At 39.2% G+C, this 26,525-nt stretch overlaps 1 protein-coding gene across 5 annotated transcripts in view; it reads right to left on the minus strand.

The window, feature by feature from the left end:
* The window catches only part of Fam110b (family with sequence similarity 110 member B), a 149,613-nt gene that overhangs the window by 51,456 nt on the left and 71,632 nt on the right, over nucleotides 1-26,525 (minus strand). The window contains exons 1-2 of one of the 5 annotated variants that reach the window (XM_033760723.1): nucleotides 4,666-4,680; nucleotides 2,791-2,797 (exon numbers count right to left, since the gene is read on the minus strand). The exons of 1 other annotated variant lie outside the window; for it this stretch is intronic. The gene's annotated coding sequence lies outside the window, so the exon portion shown is untranslated. Of the gene's footprint in view, nucleotides 1-2,790; nucleotides 2,798-4,665; nucleotides 4,746-20,636; nucleotides 20,800-26,525 lie in introns of those variants that run through there. 3 more of the 5 variants (XM_010640698.3, XM_033760724.1, XM_010640689.2) reach the window with 3 other exon arrangements.

Raw genomic sequence — 26,525 nt, forward strand, 5'->3', positions numbered from 1 at the left:
AAGCTAAATATTAATCCTAGACTTACTTTTATTTCTTTAAAACTAGTCGGAGTTAATATTTTAGAACTAGCCCGAAATGTTTAGAAACTAGTAAGCTGTTTCTATGGTAACAGCCTGCTTTGTCCCACAGAGATCATTTCATACATTCCCAAGAAACCAGAGAACACACAGGTGGAGAAGAGAGATCCACATTTTGAGTTTTCAGGGTCAGCATTGTGATGATTTTTTGTAGGATTTTAATTTTTTTTAAATGCTGAGTGAGACATCTGACATTAATGTTTAAAAGTGACCCAAGCTTACATTTTTTTCCTGTTCTTTAGTTGGGAAATGGGGAATGTTTTCTTTCTTGGTGCCAACGTCATGCACAGATTTCACTTTATTTCCTACTGTGAATTATAGCCAAACTGATCACATTCTGATGTTGAATCTTGAAATCAAGAAGAGCTGGAGCCAAATGCTGGACATCTGTGACTCCCTTCCTATAGATGAGCTGCAATGAAAAGGTGCCCTCAAGCAGAGGCTCCTTGAACAGCAGGGGATGAGTGAGTTGTGATAAACCCCCAGGTGATGGAGGCACCCTGGTGCTGAGGGGAGGGGGCAGCCACCTCCAGCTGGAACCAAATGCAGGGGACGCTGTGTATCTGAAGTTGAGAGCACACAGACTCAAGAATGGGGGAGTCTGTATTGGGCATGTTTCTCTAAAGAAAATGTTTTTTCTTTTTATTTTATGTTGCTTAAAGTAGAATTCCTATTGGAGAGACAAGCCCGAAAATGTCCTTGTCTTACGGTGTTCAACACTTTTGGGTAAATCATTAATGTTTAGCTACTACAGAGACTATTTTGGTAAATGAAGTTCAAGATTAGTAAAAAGACTACTGAAGGGGTGAAAGGATAGCCACGCCCACAGGGCACTGCCTACGCTGCGCAGAAGGAAGACTCACAGGGACGGGGTGGGAGGTGCAGCTTCTGTATCTGTACAGAAGACACGTTGTGAGGATTGTGTAAGAACTAGGCAAATTCTTAAAGGTGTGAAGTGTATAGCAACCATCCAAAATACTAACTCTCATAAATATTGTTGTCAATATTATTAGCATTGTTACTATGAAAAGTTAGTGTCCTCTACTAGGCCTTGTGGGAAAATCTCAAGTCATTCTTTATAAATGATGAAATGAAATCATCCATATGATCAAAAGAACTCCTTTAAGAGTGTTTAGATACTGTAGGGTTTATATGGAATAAAACCAGTTAACTGGAGTTCTGCTACAGCATCTTGCTAATGTACGAGAAAAACAAAAACCATATTTGGTCATATATAAAGCATAACATTTTCTACATTATGCATGACGGCAAAATTATATTTTAAAGTAAAAATCAGCTGTGATGGCGTTTTATTTCTATGAAATGCTTCCCTCTGCCCCAGTTCTCCTCCCACTTCTTTCCTTCTTTCTCAAGGGCTGAAGGCTGAACCCAGGGCCTCGTGCAAGCTAGGCAAGCAGTCTACTGCTGAGCTATGCTCTCACCCCTGAAATGACTTCTTCCAAAATGACATCTTGTGATCTAAAAATAATTGAGCTATATGAACTTTAACAGTGAATAACTGACTGAGAAGTATAACATCACCAAGATGTCCATATTATATCTTTCTCAAAATTTGTGTAACATATCATTACATTTAAAATGCTTACAGTTCTTCCTTGAGTGTCTTTTCAAACTGCCATATAATTTTGACCCTTACTTTTGTTATAAATCCATTTAAGACATCAAATTGAATAACCCTATAGTAAAATGATAGCTGCTAAAAGGAAAAAGAACAATGAGGGAGAGAAAAGTCATGTGGATAGGGAAAAGTAATGTCTTTGAGCTAAGATTCTATCTTTTCGTAGGAAGCAAAAACCAGGAACTCACAGATTAAAGCCACAAAACATTATTCTGAACTGAAAATACCATGTTTTTAAGCACTACAGCTTGGGGAGGCAGCAGTTAGTAAAACTATTAAATATCTACCACTAGGTCCTCACTGCAAATGACAAGGTTGATAGAAAGCTCCCAGTTTTCTCAGAACCTTAAAAATTATAGCTTAGCTACAGATGATCTTCAAGTGACAAAATATTTTATGATCTTTATACACTAACTTCATGTGGCTGAATCAGTGAAAAAGGCACATGTGATAGGAAGTATAAGACCCCATTCTTGATGTGAAATAAAACCATTCACCTGTGAAGGTTATTTTAGCTTCTCCTGTCCTTTGTTGGACCATTTGACGGTCATCCTAAAACTTCAAAACTTTACTGCAGAGTTTTTACCACTGCTAAAGGAATATTCATGGCACTAGTTTCTTGCCCTGTCAAAGGCAGTATTTATGTCCATGCAAATATAAAACTACTGTAACAAGTGAAAATGCCACAGATTTACAAGGAGTCAGATTTATAAGGCAGCAAGTTACGTGCACTGGATTCACCTTGTGCGCTCTGGATCAAAAAGCTAGGATGAAAAGCAAAAACAAACAAACAACAAACAAACAAACAAACAAACTCTGGTCTTGATGGTTTTCCCCTCTATCCTGTGCCTCTCACTCTATGGATGCCACCAAACCAAGAGTGAAGGCATAGTTCTGAGGTGGTGTTCAGTTTCCTTGAGACTTCTGCATAAATTCTAGTGCACACCATCAAATGAGAATCATAGAACTTTGTAAGTTTTGAGGAATAAGATAAATCTAGCTTGGTTTATTAAACTGAGTGTTCATATTCATAGCACCCCATAAAAGTAAACATAAGCACATCTTCTACTTACATTTCTTCTAGGAATGGAGAGACCACAGACAATGTAGTATAGAAAAAATGAGAAATTCAAAAGTCAGAATTCAACAATGAAGGATATAAAAATCCTGTCTAGAAATGTGATTTTATTGCAGGAGTTCTAAACTAGACATATGACTTTAAACATCATTTGGACTGGGAATTCATTCTGTAAGTAAAATAATGAAGACAGTAGGGAGTGACCATGGAAGAGGGAAGAGTCTTTGTTTTACATAGTCACTTAATATATATCAAAAGTCAGAATTCAACAATGAAGGATATAAAAATCCTGTCTAGAAATGTGATTTTATTGCAGGAGTTCTAAACTAGACATATGACTTTAAACATCATTTGGACTGGGAATTCATTCTGTAAGTAAAATAATGAAGACAGTAGGGAGTGACCATGGAAGAGGGAAGAGTCTTTGTTTTACATAGTCACTTAATATATATATATTTGAGTATTAAGTAAAATGTAAAATATTTATAATCCTAGCATATTAGAATAGGAATATTGACACATGCATTGCTTAAAATATATATCACAACAAAATTTATTTCCGTATTCATTTCCATTTTATATTTATTGGCCCGGTTTCTAGGCAGTTTAGGGCTTAAAGGAAGTACTGAGGACTGAGCTAGGTATTAGCAAAGTTTATTTCTGTTGGCTTCACTGAACAGTTTTATTTTTGGAAAGGTTCAAATTAATTTTGTAAGCACATAATATTTTCACATTGACAACTCAGCCATTTAAAAAATTAATTTCTTTGATTTTTTAAAATTAGCACAAGCCAAGGCTAGAGCTTAGAATGTAATAAAAAAATTGATGCTCAGTAATCTTGAAGGTATTTTTTTAACAGTACAGGTTTCTCCAAAGTAAAGATGATGCGAAAGATCATTATGTAGAATAAATGTAGAGTGGGGTTGACTATAGGAGTGCTCCAAATCTCAATCTCTGTCAGTCACGACATCCCTAATATTCTAGGCCACAATCTGAAAATCACTGACGATCAATTTCATTCATTCTACTGATGATCTGATGGCAAGGCACTGGTCCCAGTGGCACATCTAATTTTGGAGCTGTGAAAAGTTTGGCTTTCCCAGGTATGACCTGTGCAAGACAGTCACTTTTGTCTTAGGTTTCTGTGGTCTCATATATTGAGCTAACATTTCTCCCCATTCATTGAGGCCGTTGAAAAGAAAGTGCTTTGTAAAATATATAATCCTATGAAAAAAGCACATTGCTATAGCTGCTGCTGGACCTACAGCCTCATTTAGACAGCTGGGAGTGAAGCCCAGTGATGGGCACACCAGACAGCTAGGTGACCCATCCATAGGTCCCAGATGAGGATGAGGGTATACAGAGCACTGCTCTCTTCAGGGCCAAGGTGATAAACACAACTGAAGCAGAGCTTTGGTTAGTGTTAGGAATCTTTCTGTCCTGTGGGAAAAATACCTCAGATGAATAACTTAAAGAAGGAAAGATGACTTTGATTCAGTTTCAGAGGTTTCAGTCCCTGGTCACTTGGCTGCATTGCTTTGGGCCTGTGGAGACACAGTACATTAATTTGGGACCATTTGGTTGAGGAGCTCTGTTCATCTCACAGTGGCTGGGAAGCAGAGATAAAGAAGAAGGGGTGGGTGCCCTTCTGTGACCTAACATCCTTCCACTAGATAACACTTCCTAAAGGCTCCATCACCTTTGAATAGAGCCAAAAGTTGGCAACCAAGTCTTAAACACATGGGCCTTTGGAGAACACTTCTGAATCTTTGCACCTGGCATCAGTAGCAAGTTCTTTTCCTCAGAGAAACCTTCAGTAAATCTCATCTGCCTAAAGAATACTATATCCATATAGGAAGAAATTGTTTACCTTCAAAGTCTGTGACGCACCTGGCATCTGAAACCATCACACCAAACAGTGTTTGACAAAGGTAGTTAAGAGGGACAAATCTGCAATCAGACAAGATGAGCTTCAGTCTCATGTTTTGCCTCATGATTACCTGCTATGTGCTTGTTATGAAAATTAAAGACAGTGATACACATAAGGGGCTCTTGATCATGACCAGTCTCTGGGAAATATGTGATGAGTGCTCAGCAAAACACACCCTCCACAATCTTCTACTTGTGCAAATTCCTATAAGTCATTACTGGGAAATACACCATTACTGAGAATCAAGACCTATTATGTAAAGGTACAGAATCCCAATGATGTATGTAACTGTATTGTATACCTAGATTGTACCAATAAACTCAATAAAAAGAAAAAAAAATATGGACCTGAAATGTACTTAGGAAATCACCATCAGCACTAATAAGTGAGGGAACTGGAAACTGAGGATGGCAGTTTGTATATCGTACTTCTCAGTAATACTGCATCAGTTTACAACTAAAGCAGCCATCTCTGTGGAAGCCTAAGAAGCACAGTGGTCCTACTCATGGAGGACGGCAAGTGCCAATAAATAGATGATTTATTAATTTGAGGTATGAGGACCCTTCAGATAGCACTTCAAATCTTGGTTTCAATAGCCTTTAAAAAAGATACTAACTAGATGCAATGTCTAATAATTGCAAAATGCTCTGAAACACAGCTGTTGCATTTAAATTCATCAGACAATACAAACATACAACACCAAGCATCATCATGAAGGTACAATGAAAAACCCTAAAAATGCTGCAGATATGGCAAAAAATGTCTTCACTGATCTCTTAATTTCCTCTTCATAATGGAAGTTTTAAAGTAACATATTCATGTAATTTTTCCTTATTGTGCTACCATCTCTTTAATCAAATGCTTAGTAACCAAAGGCTGCTAAAAATAAGAAAGAGTTGTTCACAAAGACTCCAAACGTGGCAGTTAACTTGAGCCTGACCCTCTTCTGACTGCCTTGGAAGGGCTAAAGATTCACCTATGAAAATGAACCCTGTGCACAGATGATGGGTATGGTGGAGTGGACAATGAGCTGTGTGCAGGTGTCTAGTACCAGAGCAGTGCAGAAGGCATAAACCATGGCACACACGATGCAGCAAGTTACACAACAAGGACACGGCCTGTGCAAGTACAGAGCAAGAGACAGACTTGTGGAAGGAGAGAAATGGACAGTGCCTTAATGCTTTTCAAATAAATATGCCAGGTATATTGCAGGAGAATTACACTTTTTCTCCCTAAAAACCTTTTTAGGCCTGAGTTTAACACATATAGTATCTTTTTGGTTCATCAGCCAATGGTAGCAGTCTTAAATCTATAAACATATAAGCTTTCTAAGATTCTCTCACTGATTAATGAAGAGACAGAAGCACTCCCCTCAAATAAAAGGATATTTTTTTTTCTGAAAAATAAAGTATAAGGGAACCAAAAGTTGAAAGGTGCAGGAAGGGTTAGGAGGGGTGAGGATAAAAAAAGACCTGTTATGTACTTGTACCAACTGCTCATAATAAAAAGCTAATCACATTACGTACAGACATGTACTAATAAAAAAATACAGTATGAAATGCTGAACTATAAATAAAAGTAGGAGAGCAAAAGAACATTAAGCCAGGCCTTTTCCTTCTGTTCTTGCTCTCTGCTGCCAGGTTCTTAACATCCATTTAGCCCCAGGTGCACTTGGCACTGGAGTCATAGCTTTTAATAGAATGAGGAATGGATTAACATACAGAGCTGGAAGCCTAGGTGGGGCGTGGACAACAGGGACACTGGCCAGTAATCAGTATTCTTCATTAGCACTGACCTGTGGTCTGTGGAGGTGGTGGTACCTGCCCAAAATTGCAGTGTGAAGGCAATTACTGAACATGAGGCCAATCATACATAACAGAATATTACTGACTGTTGAGAATTTAGAATCTTTAGGGAACAACCAATTGGAGGTAAAACACAATTGTTCATGAATTGACTTCTGTAAACAAAACCATATTTTAAATCCAGTTGAGAAGACTGTACTCAAAGAGCTTTTTTTCCCCCTTTTCCCAGTGCTTGCATGGAATCCAAAGCACTGCACACTGTAGACACCGAGCTACATTCTCAGCCCTTCAAAGAGCCTTTTACTAATTATCCCTTGATTACTTTTTACTTTGACTAAATATTAAGCGAGTGCAAGTTCTACAATTCATTTTGTATTAATTTTCAACAAATTTTGTTGTGCACATTTAAAGTATACCACATGATGTCAGAGAAGACACATAGGTAATAAATGACCACTATATTGAAAGAAATGGACTCATCAACCATCTCACATATTGGCCAATTTTTTTCCTCTTGTACCAACAATGGCTACAATCTACTCAATTTAGCAAAGTTCTTGTGTCTGATTCACTATTATTAACAATAGCTTTTATATCTATACCATAATGCTCAATGGATGCTCAACTACAAACAATTCAACTTTTAATTTGGTTTTTCCCCATTTTTGTTTCTTATTTTATTTTCATCCTTCCTCAGGCAGTGGACCAGATCTCCCTCTTCAGTGAAATCAAGTGGCTGGCCTGTCAGACCCCCACGATGCTGGGACATATCTAAAGAATCGTACCACAGTGATATATGCATACCCATGTTTATAGAGGCACAGTTTGCAATAGCTAAAACTTGGAAACAGCCCATTTGCCCATCAGTTGGAGACTGGTTAAAAAAAATGTGGTTTTTCTATAAAATAGAATACTACTCAGCCATAAAGAATGAGAAATTAGAGTCACTCATAGGAAAATGGATGCATATTGAGGGTATACTTTTAAGTGAAATAATAAGTCACACGTGTAAATACCAAATAGTTTCTCTGGTGTGAAAAAATGTAATTGTACATAAGATCCTAATGGTATAAATGACAATGTGAAATAGGAAGAAAAGGGCTCAAGGTGTAGGGGAAGTGGGAAGGGTAGGGGAAAGGAAATAAGGGAAAGGAAAAAAATATGAGAAAATGAAGAAATGGAAATAAAGTATTTGTAAATAGGGAAGGGAGGAAGGGATGAAGGGAGAGCAGTCTTATGGGGAAAAATGAGATCCAAGACCTGTCATGTAAAGGTATAAGATCCCAATGAAGAATGTAACTGTACTGTATACCTAAAATGTACCAATAAACTCAATGAGAAACAAAAAATTTAAAAAAAATAAAGATACTATATCACAGCCTGAGGAGGACAGTGACCAAAAAGGCAGATGAGAGATATATAGTTATTTCCTTTCATATTCATCATTCCTATGAAAAATTCCTCAAGCATTTTAACTTATCTTTATTGTGATAGATTCTGTGTGGGATTCTAAAGATTCAGAGTTAAACCTAACTCCTACCCTCAAAGTGCCTGTCATCTGTTAGGCGGAAGAAATCCAGTGTAACATACATCAGATTAGAAGTGCCTTTTCTGTACTCCCTGATTAAAAAGCTGATACAAGACCATTATTCAGTCATTAGGCTCTCTGAGTACACACAATCTGAATTCTGAATAAAAGGAGATTTAGGGACAAGAAGTATGTACAGGAGAGAACTCAGTGGGTCTTCAGCAAAGAATGGAGTTGTCTGAGTTTCTGCCTAGAGTGCTCCTGGCTGTCAGGGGCTCTGTTATTTCCAGAAAATAGGCTGTGACTTTCCTCCTATGTTTTCTACATATCCATTAAGATATGAGTCTTCCTATAAATATTTAAGAGCCAACCTTAGCTTCCCATTCTGTGTGGCTGAATAAGATTTTTAGTTTCAAGAAGGGCTCCCTTGAATTCTGCTGTATTTCTCTTCAGAAAGCCAATCAGTTCACAGGAGAGTGCTGTGCTATACAAGCATCTGACATCTTTAGGACTGCAATCCCAAACCCTGCCTCTGCAGGACACTACACAGAATGTGTGATAAAGGCACTGCTCGTTTGTTAGTTCTCTCTGACACATGAGAGCTTATGGTGTTTGATTTAAAGGAAAATCTTGAAATGAATTCATAATTTGAGATACAGCATAAGAATGCTTTAAAAAACAAAGATTAATTTCAAGACTACTTATAAATGCATATGGTATTATGGTTTGGATGTTCAATGTCTTGCAAAGACTGATATGCAAATTCTTGGTAACCAGCACGGTGCTACTGGTCGGTGCTACAAGTATATAAGAGCTGGGGCCTTATGAGAGGTTCTTAAGTCATTGGGGTGTACTCTCAAAGGTGATTGTGGGACCCTGCCTATTTTCTCTCTTCTCTGATTTCATATGTGACTAATGTCCTAAATCTACTTCCACCATTATGTGCCACCATCTGTTGCCCTCACTAGGATGAGGTACCATACCTGCGAATTTCCAAAATTGTGCATTAAATAAACCACTTTTTACTTTAGAAGTAGCTCAGGTTAGTTATTTCATTACAGTGATGGAAACTAATTTACATGGTGTATGTTAAAATGTGAAGGAATTTATTGTGTGAACTAAGTAAATGAATAGTAAAAATTCTTGGACTGTGTTTACATTTTTAAAAGAAAAGCGTACCTTTTTTTTTTGGCACGGGGTATCAAACTCAGGTCCTTGCACTTGCAAGGCAGGCAGCGGAACCACTGAGCTAAATCCCTTGCCCTGAAAAGTGTAATGTTTGAAATGGGCTTCAGTGGAACTCCTGGGAAGTGGAAAGAATTTACAAGGGATTGTAGGCAAGATGCAGTTGATATACTCTGGTGAACCAGGTGTGCAGAGAACAGGAGAATGAACACTGACTTTAAATAAGCATGAAGAACTCAAAGGAGAAGTGGTTTTGGAATTTAAATTTATCAATAGGTAACTGGTGAAAGAAGATTTTGGGGAAAGGAAGTAACAATAAAAATTTACGACTTACAAAATACACTTGCTTAAGAACAGAGACTAGAAGTAGGTGACTGGCATAGCGCTAAGCTGTTAATAGAATTGCTTAGAAAGAAAGTGGTAGTTGTGCTTGGAGGAAAGATTCACAGAATTTGATAGCAAAATGAGCAGCCGGGTGAAAAACAAGTCACTCAGCAAGGCCTCCTCCTAGAGGAAGGTTCTCCGCACTGTCATTGAGAAGACCACCTGCCTTTGACCAAAGATGACATCTGGCTTGGTTTTAAATGTGTCCAATAGAAAGTTGGACCCATGGGACTCTTATAAAGGAAAGAGATAAGTACTTTAAGGACAATGATGGACCAGCGACATACAAAGCTCAGCAAGTAAGCATAAAACAACTACCCAAAGACTAGGCACAAAGACACGGCATCAACTCTCTTGCTGAACATGTGGGATTTTCCAAACATAAAGAAATACAGATAGGAATATTTTCAGGTTTTCTGCTGCATCTTTAAGCATGGTGTATTACTCAATTTCCCATCACTGGGAAAAAACACCCAACACCCATAATTTAGAGGAGAGGATTAGATTAATTCATGGTTTCAGGACATTCAGTCCATGGTCTCATGGCTTTGGGGCAGAAAAGTGATGGGGCAAGGGTGTGGCAGAGTAAAGATGCTTAATTCCTGATGCTGGGAAACGGTGAGAGCAGCATGAGAGAGCAAGCGTTCAGGGACCACAAACAGTACCCTTCACAGTACACCCAGACACATCCAAAATGTGCTTTCCTAATCCCTAATGGCTTCCAAATCAATCCAGGTGACACACCATGACTAGTGTTCAAACACAGATTTATGAAAAAAAAAAAGAGAACTGATTATTTAGCATACTTTTGTTGTATGCTATGAAAAAGACCAACATGCACAGGATATCCCAGTGCTTGCTGATCATACAGTCTTATGAGCATCATGCCTCTCTGAATTTCTCAGAACTCATGAATACTTTTGCAGCCACACCTCAAATGGTAGCAGACACATTTTAGGTCGAGAAGAAAATGAGGCCTTCAAATTCTAGTTTTTCCCACGGTGGGATTACAATCATTATATCTGTCTTCCTCTCTCCAAACTGTGTGTTTTATAGTCTCCTTTCTTCATTTTGTGACTTTTTGATTTCTTCCCTTCTCTTACTAATTAAAAACTTTTACAGTTTCTGCGGCACATATTTCTTCATAGACTTCTCATTCTATCTTCTCCACTGCCTACCTTCCCAGGGACAATTTTCCCTTTGTACTTACAACCTCCTCATAAGGAAATCAGTGTGCAAGGCCTGACAGTGGTTTGACAGAAGAGCCTTGGGTACACTTGTGTTTAATCACACGATTGCCTTTTGCTTTGAGGTTTAATCTCTTTTATCCTTACAATAGTTTCACTGACCTCCAAACACCTGTATGTGTCAAAGGCTTGGTCTGGGGGGCGGTGCTATGGGGATGTGACAGAACCTTTAAGAGGCAGGATCTAGTGGGAGGTCTGTCAGTCACTGAGGGAGCACTCTTGAAGGGGACTGTGGGAACCTGGCACCACCCTCTTCCTCTTTTGCCTCTTAAGCAGGAGATGCACAGTTTGTTCTGCCACGTGGTCTATTTCATAGCCATGTGACACCCCATCAGAGGCCTAGGAAAAATAAGTCTGTCTCATTATGAAGTAGAACCTCTAATACTGCAAGCCCAAATTAAACTTTTCTCTCTGTAAGTTAATTATCTCAGGTATCTTGATATAGTGACAGAAAGCTGACTAATACAATACCATATCCTTCGTCTACATAACACAGATTCTAATACCTTCTTTGAAGGGCAAGTATGACTGCAGATGACCCATGTGCTGCTGCCTCCAGCATAGCATTCACAGAGCTCTCCTTCCATGGACCATGGGCTTAACTGTAGAACGTACTTCTTTCCTGTTTTTCTTTGTACGAAAACCAGTGACTATACTGATACTGATCTGCCTCATGTTGCAACAGCTATGAATAATCAACAGCAACTATGCCTACAGAGTAGCACACTTTGTGTTTCCCTTGATTAAAAAATTAAAAAAAAACCTTTAAATAGGCCAACTGACTTAATTGGTAATCTAGCAATTTAAATTGCAATCAATAATTTTTGAGCTTCACAACAAATGTGTCAAATCTTTAGACTCTTAAGTTCTTAATGTAAATCCTCAAAACTGGAAATATATTTTCTTTCTGTGCACAGGAGTATTTTGTTTTAGAGAAGGGACCTATCCCTCTATGTATTGTTACAGAAACCTATACAATTTTTGTGATTAAGGAGAATAAAACATCTAAAGTCCTAGTTGCTTTGCCCAGAGAATATCCTATGTTCTTCTTCTGCTTAAAAATGAAGCAAGCCGGGCAGGGGATTTAGCTCAGTGGTTCCACTGCCTGCCTTGCAAGCTCAAGGTCCCGAGTTCGATACCCAATATGAAAATAAACAAAAAATTGAAGCAAGCAGACCTGGCAGGTCAGCGTTCACGGGTCTCATTACTATAGCCACTGTAGACGACTTTCCCTGCTTCCTGTGGAGATTTTGTTCAAGGTCAGCTGAGATCAGCTGAGATGATGTGGAGGAGGAACCCCACCTGACCATATGAGGAACCTGAGTTCTGAGTCATTCTCCTGACAGAGCTGATCTGGATGAAGCAAAAGCCAGAGGTGCAGGCTAAAAGGAAGATGAGTCATAGGCAAACCACTCATTGTGGAGGAAACATCGAACTGGAAAAGAAGTGTTTGGGGAAAGTTAGCACATATTTATGGTTAGGACCACTTAACATCAAAAAATGTGCAAGGATTGTTTTTGCTCCCAGCAATTTCTCAAGCATTTCACAATATAAAAGAGCAAAACTATCCTAGCCAAGTTTTGTAAAAAGAAACTTTTAAGAAGAAAGCAATCTTATCACAGTTATTTAAGTTTGAGTAAGATAATAAGAAACTAAAAAGAAAGGGAACCTTGTAGCTTATTTCCTAAAACAGAAACCACATAAAGCATAGAACTTGTTGTTTATCTATTTCTTAAAAAAGACGTGTGTATGTATGCTCAGGAGGTTTCATGCTTTAGGATGATTAACTCAAAAAAGTTTGACCCAAAGAGCATTAAAAGATCATTTTATTTCATGCCTTCAATTTTCTTTCTAATTTTCTTAAACAAGAGGCCACTTAAAAAAAGATTCAGCTTACTCTAAAAACAAGGATTATTTTAAACACACTATTGGAAATATTGAAAAATGTTAATGATATTTATATATATGTATCCATAAGGCTGCTTACTTGTAATTTCAGAGCTCAGAAAAGAGCAAAGCTTTAATTAACCTTAAATGCAATAATAAACTGAAATGTAAGAACATTTGGATTGGGGTAAGACAAAACCATGTCTTTTGCAGCCTTCTTTAAAGCACTTAAAAAAAAGTGTTCCCATATCATTCATGAGAAATCCTATACAAAAACAACTCAAATTCATGTGCATGCATTGCCCTGACATTATATCAGAATTACAACAGAGGGTCTTAGACTTAATGCCTACGTCCCAGCTGATGTTATGTTCATGAATCATGTGGTTGAATCTTTTTTAACCTTCCTTACACAGGATCCAGGTAAACAATTTTAACCACAATAATGCTTAAAAAAATCAAAAGATTACTTATGCCTATAAAGGTAACCAGTTGGCATGTATAAAGAGTCAGAAAGGAGAGGACCACATGCCTTCAGGGCCTACGCTGGACAAAACACTTCCCATTCTTGTTTTCCATATGGGAAACTGAGGCTCACAGAACTAAAGCAACCTGACCCAGTCCATCTGCATGGTTTGTCAGCAAAAGAGCTGAGGTTTCACTCAAATCTATTCAGCTTCTCAGTTCTTTCCCATCTACTGGGGCTGCATATTCAACCACTGTCAGCAGCTACCATGTTAGCAGAAGCCCCTGAGGCCATAAAGGAGGAGGGTGTGAGAAGTTGCACTGTGTTGCTGGGTTCAATTTTCCAGCTTAGCAATGAAAGTCCCGTGTCCCAGGAAAAAGCTCAATGGTAGGCACACTGGGATGGGCAAGCTCCCCAGAATAACACAAAGCAGAGAACACAAGTACCATAATAAGGCATTCCCCATTAAATCTACTTTTGCTGCACTGCAACTTTACAACCTCAGCTCTACCAGAGTGGAGATAAGAGACATTGAGGGCTTTCTGTTCCAGCCAACAGGAGCCCTATGCTTTCATATCAGCACTTAGGTCTGGGATAAGAAGGTAAGTGAAATCATGATAAGAGGGATGAATTTCTGGGTAGAGCATTAAGGGGTATGTCTTTGATTCTTCTCTTTCTACAGATTTCAGATTTCCACCTGGCCCGGGTTGATTTTTACTTGGCAGCCTCAGTTAGATTCTGGGGTTCTTGGAGAATGACAATATCCACCTAAGGGTACCCTGAATAAGGCAATAATAATATTATGGAATGCTTGTGTGCTATATAAGCAATGGAGTATTACACACGATGCCAGTTCATCAATCAAAGCCTGAGGCAATTTGGAATGTGGGCACTATGGCTGAGATCATCATTATGAGGGTTGCTCTTTACCACTTCTTCGGTCATAGCAGACATAGATTAGCTGAAAAGCTGGCTCCCATTTTCCTGAACTTTCTCAACCTCCTTTGCCAATGGTATTAAGCTCTTAGTCCCTCTGCAGAAGGAGGAAGTTATCTTTCCTTGACCACCGCTCATTCACTTCCTTAGCCCCTCTGTGGTTAAATGAGTAGAGACCTGGAAAGACTATTTCTGGGCTCCCATATTAGCTTATGGAAACCAGATATGAATTTTAGGGTGGCCAGTCATGGGCAAAAGTACCCCACAAATTTCCAGGACTATTTGCCAGCCAGCCTGCAACATCTGCACAGACCTGTCAGCATCAGTCTATGGGCTGGTATGCAGGTTCTACTCTCTCTCTACTTTGTCGCTCTTGGTGGCCATATGCAAAGAAACTCTCAGCCTCCTTGCTGCTGAAACTACGCCACCTCCTCATTCTCTAACCACAGACTTTATACTGTACTTCTCATTCAGGTGTAAAGATGTTCATACTTAAGGTGTTTTCAAATCAACATGCATAAATGGGGTCTTCGAAATACCGGGAAGATTACTGATAAATATTACAGTGTTTAACAAACTGTAAGTACTAGCAAATATACTGCTGCTGACTGATCCGACCCTCAGATACTTGACTGGGGACTGGCGAGGAATAAAGAGAAACAGAAACAATATTCAAGATGCAAGGGGGACTGTGAGGAGCCTGCCTCTAGTGGACAGACTCAAGAATCTCCAGGTTGACCAGTTCTATTAGGCAGCAAGAAGCCCAGCAGGTAGTGGGGTCGTGTGTCATTCATGGAACAATAACAGTTGAAAAGACATTTGAAAAATAGGGAACAGTTAAACTTTTACAAGGGGAGTATGAAAGGGAACAAGTTCTTCCCTATCCCGGATGCCTGCCCAAGTTTATAAGGAACTAGCATTCTTTATACTGTCCTCAGCAGATGTTATCCTGCCACGGGAATACTGTGATTATGAGCATTCCCATCCACAGCCAGAAGCACACAGCTTCCATATGCTTTTCTGTTTCCCAAGGTGGGTCACATTGGCCTTGGGACTGTGGGACACAATCTGGCCCTCAATGATTCTTCACATAGCCTGATCCCCAACAAGATACAAAAGAGACATCAGTGAAACACCTGAAAAGTAAATCCATCACAGTATTAGGTCCTGGAGGAGGCCTTAAAGTTGAAGAACTGACTTTTTCTTTCCAGATAGTAAAATATCTGTAACCTCAGGCTTTCTGTCTTAATATAATGACACAAGTTTTCAGAGAGAATCAATATACCTGCTCAGGATGGATCAAAACAAAGCAACACACTACCTGAAAGATGAATGAGTATTTTATGGATGGTAGGCAGAGGTCAAGGGAAGGATTCCTTTTTTTTTTTGGTACCGGGTATCGTACTCGGGTCCTTGTGCTTACAAGGCAGGACACCGAACTGCTGAGCTGAATCCCCGGCCCAAGGCTTCCTTTTTTAAAGTGTTCTCTATAGCAGGAAACAACTAAAAACACAGGAATAGAAGATTGCTTTTGCTTTTATAAGTGGCAAAAACAGGCAGACTACTAAATACATGTAGCAACAGAAAATGATAATTCCTTTAAACTGGCCAATAGATTTTTAAAAAGATATATTAATAAACCCAAAATATTAGTTTTTATTTAGAATGCAACCAATTTGCTCACTTTAACTGTTGCTTTGTTTTGATTTGCTTTCAGAGGAAAAATATGACACCAAGTAGGGAGAAGATATGCAAATAATCTTTCACACATTGTTAACTCTTTTCTCCAACTGTAATAAAGTGCTAGCATTTCAGAGGGCCTTAGGGCCCTTACATCTGCACAGCAGAAAACTGCAGCTCACTCAAGGTGAGGAGCCTCTGAACACTGATCAGTTAGCTAGAGGAGAGATCTTGATTGCCGTACAGGTACTATAGTATTCCTATGCCAGAAACCACTCATTCATTCCACAAGTACTGATGGAGCAATTTCTATGGACCAAGCCACTACTGTTCAAGGCCAAGGGGCATTAAGACAAAAATATAAAGCTTTATGAAATTTACATTTTAGAGAGGAGACACAAAAAATTGAACAGGCCACAGTCTATGGGGAAGCATATTCTAGGCAGAGGGAACAGCCATGACTCTAAGGCAGTCTGCCTGAGCTGTCTAAGGAGCTCAGGAGCTCTATGAGAGGAAAAGATAAAAACAATGTTGGTCCAAGTGTAGCAATGGGTAAGCACCCAATGGCAAGCAGGCGGCATGGAAAGAAAGCTTGTAAAGGCTAGAACCACGCAGCATATCTCTTAGGAGGTAGACCACAAAGGAGAGGCTGGGAAAGAACAAGACAGGAGGACTATAGAAGGGAACTGCTTCCTGAGATCAGCAGAGTCTGAGAGCTGAAAGGGAATGCAGCCGACTTAGCAAGTGGGGTGGGGATGGTGGGAAAATAAAGCTTCTCATCTTACTGGTTTTGAAAAAGGAAATATGAATGCTAGCTGATTAAGGTAAAGCACATTGAAATTAGGAAGGTTCCCTGATACAGGCCCCAGGGAAGTAGGTATGCAGTACCTATTGTTGTGTAAACACTTTATTGGTGGCAAGACCTACTGAAAATAGGTGATCCTGAAAGTGGAATTACCCTCAAATCTGGCAATCTCTAAAAGCTAAATTCAACACATTAGAAATTTTATGAATATTATTTTCAAAATGTTTACAGAAAACAGATGCCTTAATCATACATAGTAAGGTGAAATCCAACTGTTATAATGCAAGCCCAGATTTTTCAAGTTTGTCTTTGAAGGGCAAATACAAAATAAATGCCTTTCAAGAATCCACAAGCATCCTAGAGTAGAAGGGTAATTCCTGGCCATGGAAATAGTTCTGAAAGAGATCACTAAATAACTTAGAGTACAACAATAATGAAAGTGTTCTGTGGTTCTTCTTCCGTGCATTTATAAGTTATTGGGTATTTTTTTTAAAAAATTTTCAAATCTCACATGACATCAATCTATTAAAAACAAAAATATTTCCAGGCAACAATCTAGTGTGTGTTCTGAAAAGAATAGGAGGAAGAAGACAAGTGACACTTTACCTTTATCATACATCAGAACTAAGAAGACACGGTGACACTTACAAGCACGCAACAGATATGTGGCCACGTCAGCACCTAATCAGCACTGACAGTAGTGGATGTGGTATCAAGATGGTAGGAAACAGTAAGCTCTGGATCAGGACCCACCTCTCCTCCTGAAGCCTTCCGTGACATCCCTATATCACCCTCCTAACAAACTGGCCGCCCCACTTTGATACTACCAAGCCAAGTGCCGATGTCTGTTCCATGCCCCCCACTATTTTTATTTGGCTGTCTCTATTCTTCACTAGCTGCTTCTTTCAGGAAGGGGCTGTTTCTTATCTTTCTCTGGATAAATCTTAATACACACATTAAATATCTTAATACTTGCTCATGGCAAGTACTCATGATTAAAGAATAAAAGAATGAAAGAAAAAAATAAATACACTTAGATGAGGACCTAACATCTCTTTAAACATCTTTCCAACCCACACAACTTTAGAAGGGTTAACCCCGATCTGTTCATCAATGGCTGTTGACAGAACCCTTGATTCTTCTGTGATTGCCAACCCCTGCCTGACTGGCCGGCCACAGCGACACCTACACGTATCACCTTGGACGCCTATGGCCAGTAGCCTACACTGCCCCCATTGCTCTTTCTTTTTACAACTGTTTTGCAGACCTTCACCAGACCTGCTGCTTTGTGGTATACCATTTCCTTCCTGAAACGACTTTCCATTTTAAAACTGATTACCACTTCCCATGCTGGTATTATAAGCCTTTAGGAGAAAAAGTTAGAAAGTATCACATAATAGAAAATGTTTTAATTAGTAAGTTTATGTTCATGCTGATAAATCCATTTGTAATTGTCCAGGAATGCCACTTTTTCTTCAGTAAAGTGCTATGACATTAGAAAAGGGGGAAAGAACAAAAGTTGAAAGGGTCCAAGAAATTCATGCTTATTTTCCTGTCTCAGAAATATGTAAATATCCTCCTTGGTAGCAAAAACAAAGCAAAAAAATTAGGTGTAATGTAGCTAAAGTTAAAAGTACATATTTTGGTTACTTTGCAAAACCGTAAGTAACTTTTATGTAGTCCTGTTATGAAAAGGTCCTTTCAGGATATGTTAAAAGGCTCTTTGGGATGCCATATAGTTCAGGACCTAGGGATGTCCATGTATTGCACAATACATACGTTTATATTTAATTTTTGGGGGGTACTGGGGATTAAACTCAGGCCCTTGTGCTTGCTAGGCAGGCGGAAGAGCCACTGAGCCAAATCCCCAGCCCATATTTAAATTTATAAGGAGTTTATTGAGACACAAATTTTTTAAGGCCCATCCCCTGAGAATGAACATCACTGAAATCTATTTCCCACCTCTTTCTCTGCCTTATATACGCATGGGGTGTTGGATATTAACCTAGGGCCTAGAACCACACTTAGGCCAGACATCTCTGTTCCAGGGAGCCATAGCCCAAGCCCCTGCTTTCCACTTCTTTCTCTGACACCCAACACCAATGGCTCTGTTCACAAGAGTGGGCTGTTTCATGTTTACTTTTGTCCAATGATTCGGCAGAGATAAAAGACAGCAACAATTTATTTGTAAGGGAGCCTACTGCTTTAGAATTCTCTAAAATCAAAGCAATTTAGATAGCAGTTTTGGAGATTTCGAGAGAAAGAGAGAAAAAGAAGATATTCTAGAACTACTTCAATTTATTCCTCCTCAAACAAGTAAGCAAACCTAACTGTTGATAGGCAGAAAGATCTTGTCTTTATCATAGTAGGGAGAATAGGCGAAGAATGACGCTGACACAGAAGAGGTGAGTGCACTTTTGAACCAAAGCACAACCAGTCCAGCTGAAATGGCATTCTTGGTCCCAGCTAGGTGCTATCTGTAATGAGGGACAGCCATGGTTTTTATCCAGGGTGGAAGACGAAGAAGCACAACTTTTCTCATGTTCATTTTACCTCCCAGCACGTTAAATGCCAAAACATCACCAAGTGTTTCAAGCCATACAGACGCTACTGCCTCTAATTGCTATCAAACTTTATTCTATACCAGACTCCATTACAACTCATGGCAAATTTCATAATGTTCCTTATGTCCTACCCTTAAAACTGTTATTTGGGTAACCTCTGATAGGGGATCATTTATTACCCTCCAGAATGGACGAGGGAAGGAATGTCGGGAGGGGTGAAGCAGTACTGATAATCTGGTCTTCCTCTCCCTGCTCCTGTAGCCAGGACGTAGTTTTAGATCAGAGCAGTTATTTTCACAAAACACATAGATTACAACGTTGGGCTTTTCCAGAGTGGGCAAGTAATTCCCGACAGCTTTCAGAGACCAGCAGGACTCTCCGCTGACAGCAGACGCATGGTGGCAGCGAGCCAGCCCTGTGACTGGTGACTCAGTACGTAACTTTCTGGGGACCCCATGGTCTGCTACAGGAAGGACATTCAGTTTGTAAGTGTGAGCACTAAACTGAAGCTAGGGGTCTCTAGGCATAAAATAGGACTCTAGAAAGAAGATACAATGAAAAAGAAAGCATATATGTTGCATTTGTTTGATTTTTTTTTTTTTTTTAAGCCTTATGCACTTAAATGTTTCCCTTCCAAATGTGCTAAGAATTTAAGAATCTTTAGTATTTGATTTGGAAAATCATCCAGGTAACCATTAATAGAAACACACACACAAAAATGCTGTCAGACAGTAGTCGAAGTAAGTGGGAAGAACACTACCTTCCTGTGATGACAACTCCAAAAGCAACACTAAGGTTAAACAAAGCCAGGAGTCAAAAATTTCATTTAGAAACAGCTGAAAACATACCTATGTATATTTTTGGCAGAATGGGATATGTAACGCTTTTCTGTATTAAAAAGGCTTCATGAAAACTACAAAAGGAGAGACAAAGAGAACCATCCAAAATGAAGGCTGCACACATCTTTGAAGAAACAATAGCAAATTATTTCTGCTAAGATCTAACATCAAATCAGGAGCACTGCTGCCCTGTTTTAATTTAAATGTATTTCAATAAATTTTTCTTGATCACTCATTATTCAGAAGAGTCTGGACTGGATGCAAACAAAGTCAACTGGGTGCTGAAACACACCTAGAAAGACACCCACACTGATGTAACATCGGGCTTTTCAAAACAGAAGGGAACCAATAAGAATCACTTCCAAGCACATGCACCCCTGAAACCAGGTAAAAACAACATTCTTTCTTGAATAGATTAGCCGTTTACCAGGCAAGTTGTCTCTGGGATAATGTATTTCAGTATGGAATGCTGGAGTACAAGAATATCAACAAAGGGAGATCAAATTAAACAGATGACATGACGAACACGCTTCGTTTCATGCACAGCCGTGTTTTTTGTAAGAGATAAAGACTTAGAGTAATTACCATGAACTGAGACTCCTTCACTGACCTCCTGTTGCAGCTGGAGGTCCTTAACCACCGATGTTCTACAACAAAGACGTACGCCTGCTGCTCTGTGCCTATTCCTTCCTTACTGTTACCAGCCAAGCACCTCGCTGTTACAAGAACACAGTACAGTACCTCTGTATCTATGTCTCTAATGCAGCATAAAGATTACTGTGGAAACCTATCAAACAGGAGAGCAGCAACACCAACTACCAATGAGGAGAAGGCACATGCAGAATCCAGCACATGCTCTCTAAGGCTCAGGCTGTCAGCAGTGCTTAGGAAGCTGCTAATCTAATTATAGCTAGTTTGCTAGCACAGAGCTATTGGAGCAAAGCACAGGAGCAAATTAAATTTTAATAAATTAAACCCTACAGACAAAATCATCTGGTTTCTTGTCATTTTGAGGATTAATGTATCACCTTCTAAACTGTAAGCAATTTTTAAAATACATTCTCGCCCCCCCCATCTAGAGAAACAAAGAGCGGTTAAATCAATAGCACTACTGGCTGATTTATATTTAACATAATATTCTTCAGCAATGAAGAATAAATACATCAATGCCATGGAAATATGAGTGCTCTAAAATCCAAGTCTCACTTTATTTACTCTTATTACCAATTTGCCACTTAACATAAGGGTTGATTAATTTCTTTAATATAATTTAAAATGCCATGCAAATTCCTATCCATAGTATAAAAGTGCTAATCAAGGTGTCAAAATCATAATGTTGACTACGGTGATTAATAATAATTCAGAACTACAAGGGATGGAATAGAAATCTCAGAAGTCACTGCCAAAGAAAAAAGGAATTTGCCCATTACACAACTAAGTGGCAAAACTAGTTTGAGAAGCCAAATCTTGTGAGGATGCCCAAGTGAAAAGTATGTATTCTTACAGCCAGAAGGCTTAGGTTTAAGTTCTCAATCTTCTATTTCCCAAGTCTGTGACCTTGGGCAAGTGTCTGAGTGTCTCTGTGTCTCAGAAATAGCAAGAAGAACAAAATGGAAGATTTACTGTGAATGAGCTGTAAGCCCTGGCACAGGGCTCGGCACAAGGCAGTTTCTAAGTGAGTTCTAAATTAAGCAATTATTAACAGTAGTGACCTTCTTACAACTTTGCACTGTCTTCCTTTCCAGTTTCACAGTATTCAAATAAGTGCCTAAATACTTCTCCATTGCCCAGTTTTGTTAGAAGTATCATTCAGCAACAAATTGTCATTCAGTTACTGAAGTATCATTCAGTAACAAATGGTGACAGCACAATGGTAGGCTTGATTTATCACACTGAACCATCATTGGTATTCACTTTAGGAATGCAAACTATTTCCCCTACTTCTTCTTGGATATGTAAAGTCACTAACTTCACTTGATTCTATATGAACAAATCTTTTTGTTTGTTTGTTTTTTGAGACAGGGTGTCACTTTGTAGTGCAGTAGCTGAGGCTGGCCTCAAATTCTCTGTGATCCTTCTGCCTCAGCCTCCTGGTGCTGAGAATACAGGTATGTACCACCATGTCTGGCTTAAAGAAACCAATCTTAAAGGGAATTTTCAGGAAATTATAAGCATCTAACTGTATGCTATAATTTGCAGTATAGAATAAATTATATACATTCCAGAAGCATTTTCTATGGATTTTAAATTTAGAGATCTTTGTAATGAGGAAATAGATTAAATTTAATTTGACAAATTTATGTGAAAAAGGAAGAGAAGTCAACTAGTCAAGTGCAACTTTTAGCACTACATTTCCTGCATCTATGTATTTTTCCTTAAAGTCATTTCTTTCTTCTCATTACATTCTAAACAATTAACAGTACTAGGCTGATGTGAAGCAAATCTGCCAATCTGTTAAATGTAGTTTTCGTAAGTTTTGGATGTGGTATACCTATGAGTCAGAGGCATCAAGTTCTAGTCTCTCATTTCTGTAGGTTTTCTTCTTTTGATATTTATTTGAAACCATTTACAAAAAACTGACATGCTGCACAGGCATTTTGATTTACCCAAATATTCTTAGAGATCCTCTGTGGGCATGGATAACAAATAGTGACTAAGGGACATGTCACATCTTTCAATCTTCGTGTATTACAAACTGTTTGGAAATACAGCAGCAATGAACTTCAAGGAAAGGATGCAAACTCATGACTCATTAACTCCAGAGTAAAAAACTGAAGAAATGCCAACAAGTCCACCAACTTTGAAAAACAAACAAACAAACAAAAAACAGGATAGAGACAATCCTGCCAAAGAAAGTGATTGCTGCCTTTGCTACACTGAAGCATAGAGCATATGGGTTATCAAAGAACAATCACCATTACCAGGAGGTAAAACTCCAGGAGGAACTGGGTTCAGGGATTTGGCCTAAGGCACAGCTCCCAGGAGCTGCCAGGATACAGACTAGTAACACTTTCAGGCATTTATCTAGGAAACATCTAACAGCTTCTGCCTTACTCTTCATTTAACAGACTGCTAGCTCAAAATAGGCACTAAAAAGCTGTTTGATTAATTTGTTTCATGCTTCTTTTGTGTAAGACATTAAACAGACTTCTAAGGGAAGGAAGCAACTGTCCTTTCTTAGATCTTATCCTCTGTCACATTCAGACTCCATGCTTGTTTTGAAATAAGTCACATTTCATTGGTAATCTTCCTTATGGCCACTCTGTTATGTGTGCGTGCATGTGTGCATATGCACCTTGGAAATAAGCACTCTTATCTTTGAACTTTGGGCAATTCATCTTTGATGCTGAAAAGTCATTCATTCACTTAGTGACTAGTCTGGAGCACATACTAGGTGCAAGGACTTGTGTGGAGCCTTAGGAACACTGCAGAGGACAATGGAAGTAAGCGGTCTGATTCTTAACAGAGCTTCCACTTAGATGAAGAAGATAAATCACTACAATGATTAACAAGCTGTAATGACTAAATAAACCAGTGCATGGCAAGCACTATGAAGGACATAATAGAACTGAAGGTAGGTTTTCCCAGTTTCTTTGGCAGGCTTGTGGATTGCGACCTTCAAGAGCTGTGAAGGTCATGGAGAGGCTGCAGAGGCCAAGAGGACCCAGTTGAACCCTTCTCTGCTCCTATTTGGCACAAGGATGAGAACATGCATAATTCACACTTGCTACCCTGAATGAAGAAAATGAGTCAGCACAGAGATGTTAGCTTTCCTATGTGGATTTCCTCAAGTTCTGTTCTATCTAACCCTAGAAAATGAGAGCCAGAAAGCAAGTGGCCAGTGTTCTCAGAATTTCCATACAGAATCCTGTTATAGTTTTCTCCCTTTAGCGGGGGAACAAAAAGATAAGGCTCACACACTAAAAATGGGCAGGAAAGTGGGATCTGCAGTGGCTTGGTGGTCTGGAACAATCCTGGGTTCCTGCCCACAAGAAGCATGGGAGGCAAGATGGGGTAGGAGCCCTAGTGAGCAGAATATTTATCGTGGGAATGTAGAAGCACTGCAGGCAGAGCTGGGCAGAGGCCATCAATCAACTCCCCCAGCTCATACGACCACTCCCACACTGAGGAGAAATGGATGGGAAAGGCTCCTCTGATCCTTGGGTTAGGACAACTGAAAGGCAAGGGGCTGGTCAGCTGATGCCCCTCTGCTCTGTTCTTAACATCCAGACGACAGCTTTTCTTCTTTTTTTTAAGAGCCCAGTATGCTCTTCAAAAGACTAATCAGTTCAGATGTATGTAACATGCTTAGGCTGGGAAAGACTGAACAGCCTGCTGGAAAGTACTTCAGCTGTCCCAATGACATGCATAGTCCTGGCTCACCTCCCTCTTCAGATACTCAGTATCCTTAGCTGCCCATCAAGAGTTCACCCCACAGCTTGAGGAGATCCTGAGAATCCTCTGTGCATACTCACAGTACACTGTGTAATGGAGGTCTCAGGATTCCTGGGAAGCTGCTCACCAAGAAGGATGATGCAACTGGATGACCATCTTGTGACACTTTAGGAGTAGTCCATGTGTGTTTTCTCTGGGGCACTTGGGTTAGATGCCAGCACTGCACCTAGCTATGTCCTCTCAAAATGTAGCATTTTCTTTTCTTTGATTGGGTTTTCATATGACTGGTGGAGGGAAACGTCAGGGTAGAGAAGGGGGAGCAAAAAGTATTATGAATTTTCACAGAGGCCTACACTGAAAGATTAGTGGTAGCCACCATGTAAAGGTACCGGACTCTGGCTAACCTGGACTATCTTTATATGTCCAACACACCATGTCTACCTATGAACTGAGGACCCACCACAGCTCAAATACCTAAGGGACTTTACCAGGAGCTATACATCTTTGCATGGCTGCACAGCAAGGGTGGACCAGTGGACTCTGGACCACAATGCTAACAAGGATTCTCCTCCAAGAGCAAGCTCTCCCAATTGGCAAGGGTGACTTTTCTGCTTTATGCCTTTATAATAAAATTATGAAGATTTATGTGAACTTAGCCTCTCTTGGTGTTTGTTGTTCCAACAAAGGTACCCAAAGAATCACAACAGTCAGTACTCTAAAATTTCACATGGCTGTAACAGAGGTCCATATACCCTAGAATTATCCTAATTATGTCTGTGCAACCAAGGACCTGGCTGATTATTCTAGTCTTAGAACAAGAAACAGCCCAATTGCCCAACAACTGGAGTACTACTCAGCTATAAAGAATGAGAAACTAGAGGTATTTATACCTAAGTGGATTTGTGGGTTTGTTTTTTTAATAAAATGGAGTTCTACTCAGCCATAAAGAATAAGAAATTAGAGAGATTTATAGCTAAGTGGATGCACATTGAGGCCATACTCTTTTTTTTTTTTTTTTGAGGCCATACACTTAAGTGAATTTAATAAGACACATGTAAACACCAAATAGTTTGTCTGGTGTGAAAAACTCAAAGTGTAAATAAGGATCAAAAGGTATAGTTGATATGTAATAGGAATAAAAGGTCTAAAGGTATAGGGGAAGTAGGAGGGGTAGGGGAAAGGTAAAAAGAGAAAAGAAAAAATATGTGAATAGGAAAAACATGGAAACAATATCTTTGTAAACAGGGAAGGGTGGAGGGGGTGAAGGGAGGGCTGGGGAATGGAGAAAAATAAGAATCAAGATAAGTCATGTAAAGGTACAAGATACAAGATAAAGGTAAAAAGAGAAAAGAAAAAATATGTGAATAGGAAAAACATGGAAACAATATCTTTGTAAACAGGGAAGGGTGGAGGGGGTGAAGGGAGGGCTGGGGAATGGAGAAAAATAAGAATCAAGATAAGTCATGTAAAGGTACAAGATCCCAACGATGAATGTAATTGTACTGTATACCTAAAATGTAATAATAAATTTAATAAAGATTAAAAAAAGAAAAACAAGAAGTAATGACATAAAGAAAAGAAAAATACATACTTATGTATAGGACTAACCTTCAAAAACATCTACACAGACAAAATTTGTACTGAATATGTCTCATTCTGTCCCTGTGACCTTTTCCTAATAATCTAACATCCTATAAGGAAAAAGAGGCCACAGCTTTAGCAGCCCACATAAATTTTCATGGCCTTCAAACCTCCCCATGTCCTGAAATTACCTAGTCAGTTCCTGTGTGCCCCAGAAAATGTGACCCCTACTTCCACTTTGGTAATTCTGTAAAAGTACACAAGATGCTAACCCTGGCAATGAGCACTAGAACCTGTTAAAATCATGGTACCACAGCCTCTGCACAACCTTGCCCAAGGTACAGGAACCCACAGAGGGGTTTGCGGGCAGGCAGGCAAAAGTAAACTAAGAGTTATAATTACAATCATGCATGAACTTTTCCCCTAAACACTGAAAAAACTAAGTGATTAGGCTCATGTCAAGTTTTGAAATTTTGATGCAAAAAGCATACTTTTATG

This window comes from Fukomys damarensis, unplaced genomic scaffold, assembly GCF_012274545.1.
Source record: "Fukomys damarensis isolate Sample0158 unplaced genomic scaffold, DMR_v1.0_HiC HiC_scaffold_5, whole genome shotgun sequence".
NCBI lineage: Eukaryota > Metazoa > Chordata > Mammalia > Rodentia > Bathyergidae > Fukomys > Fukomys damarensis.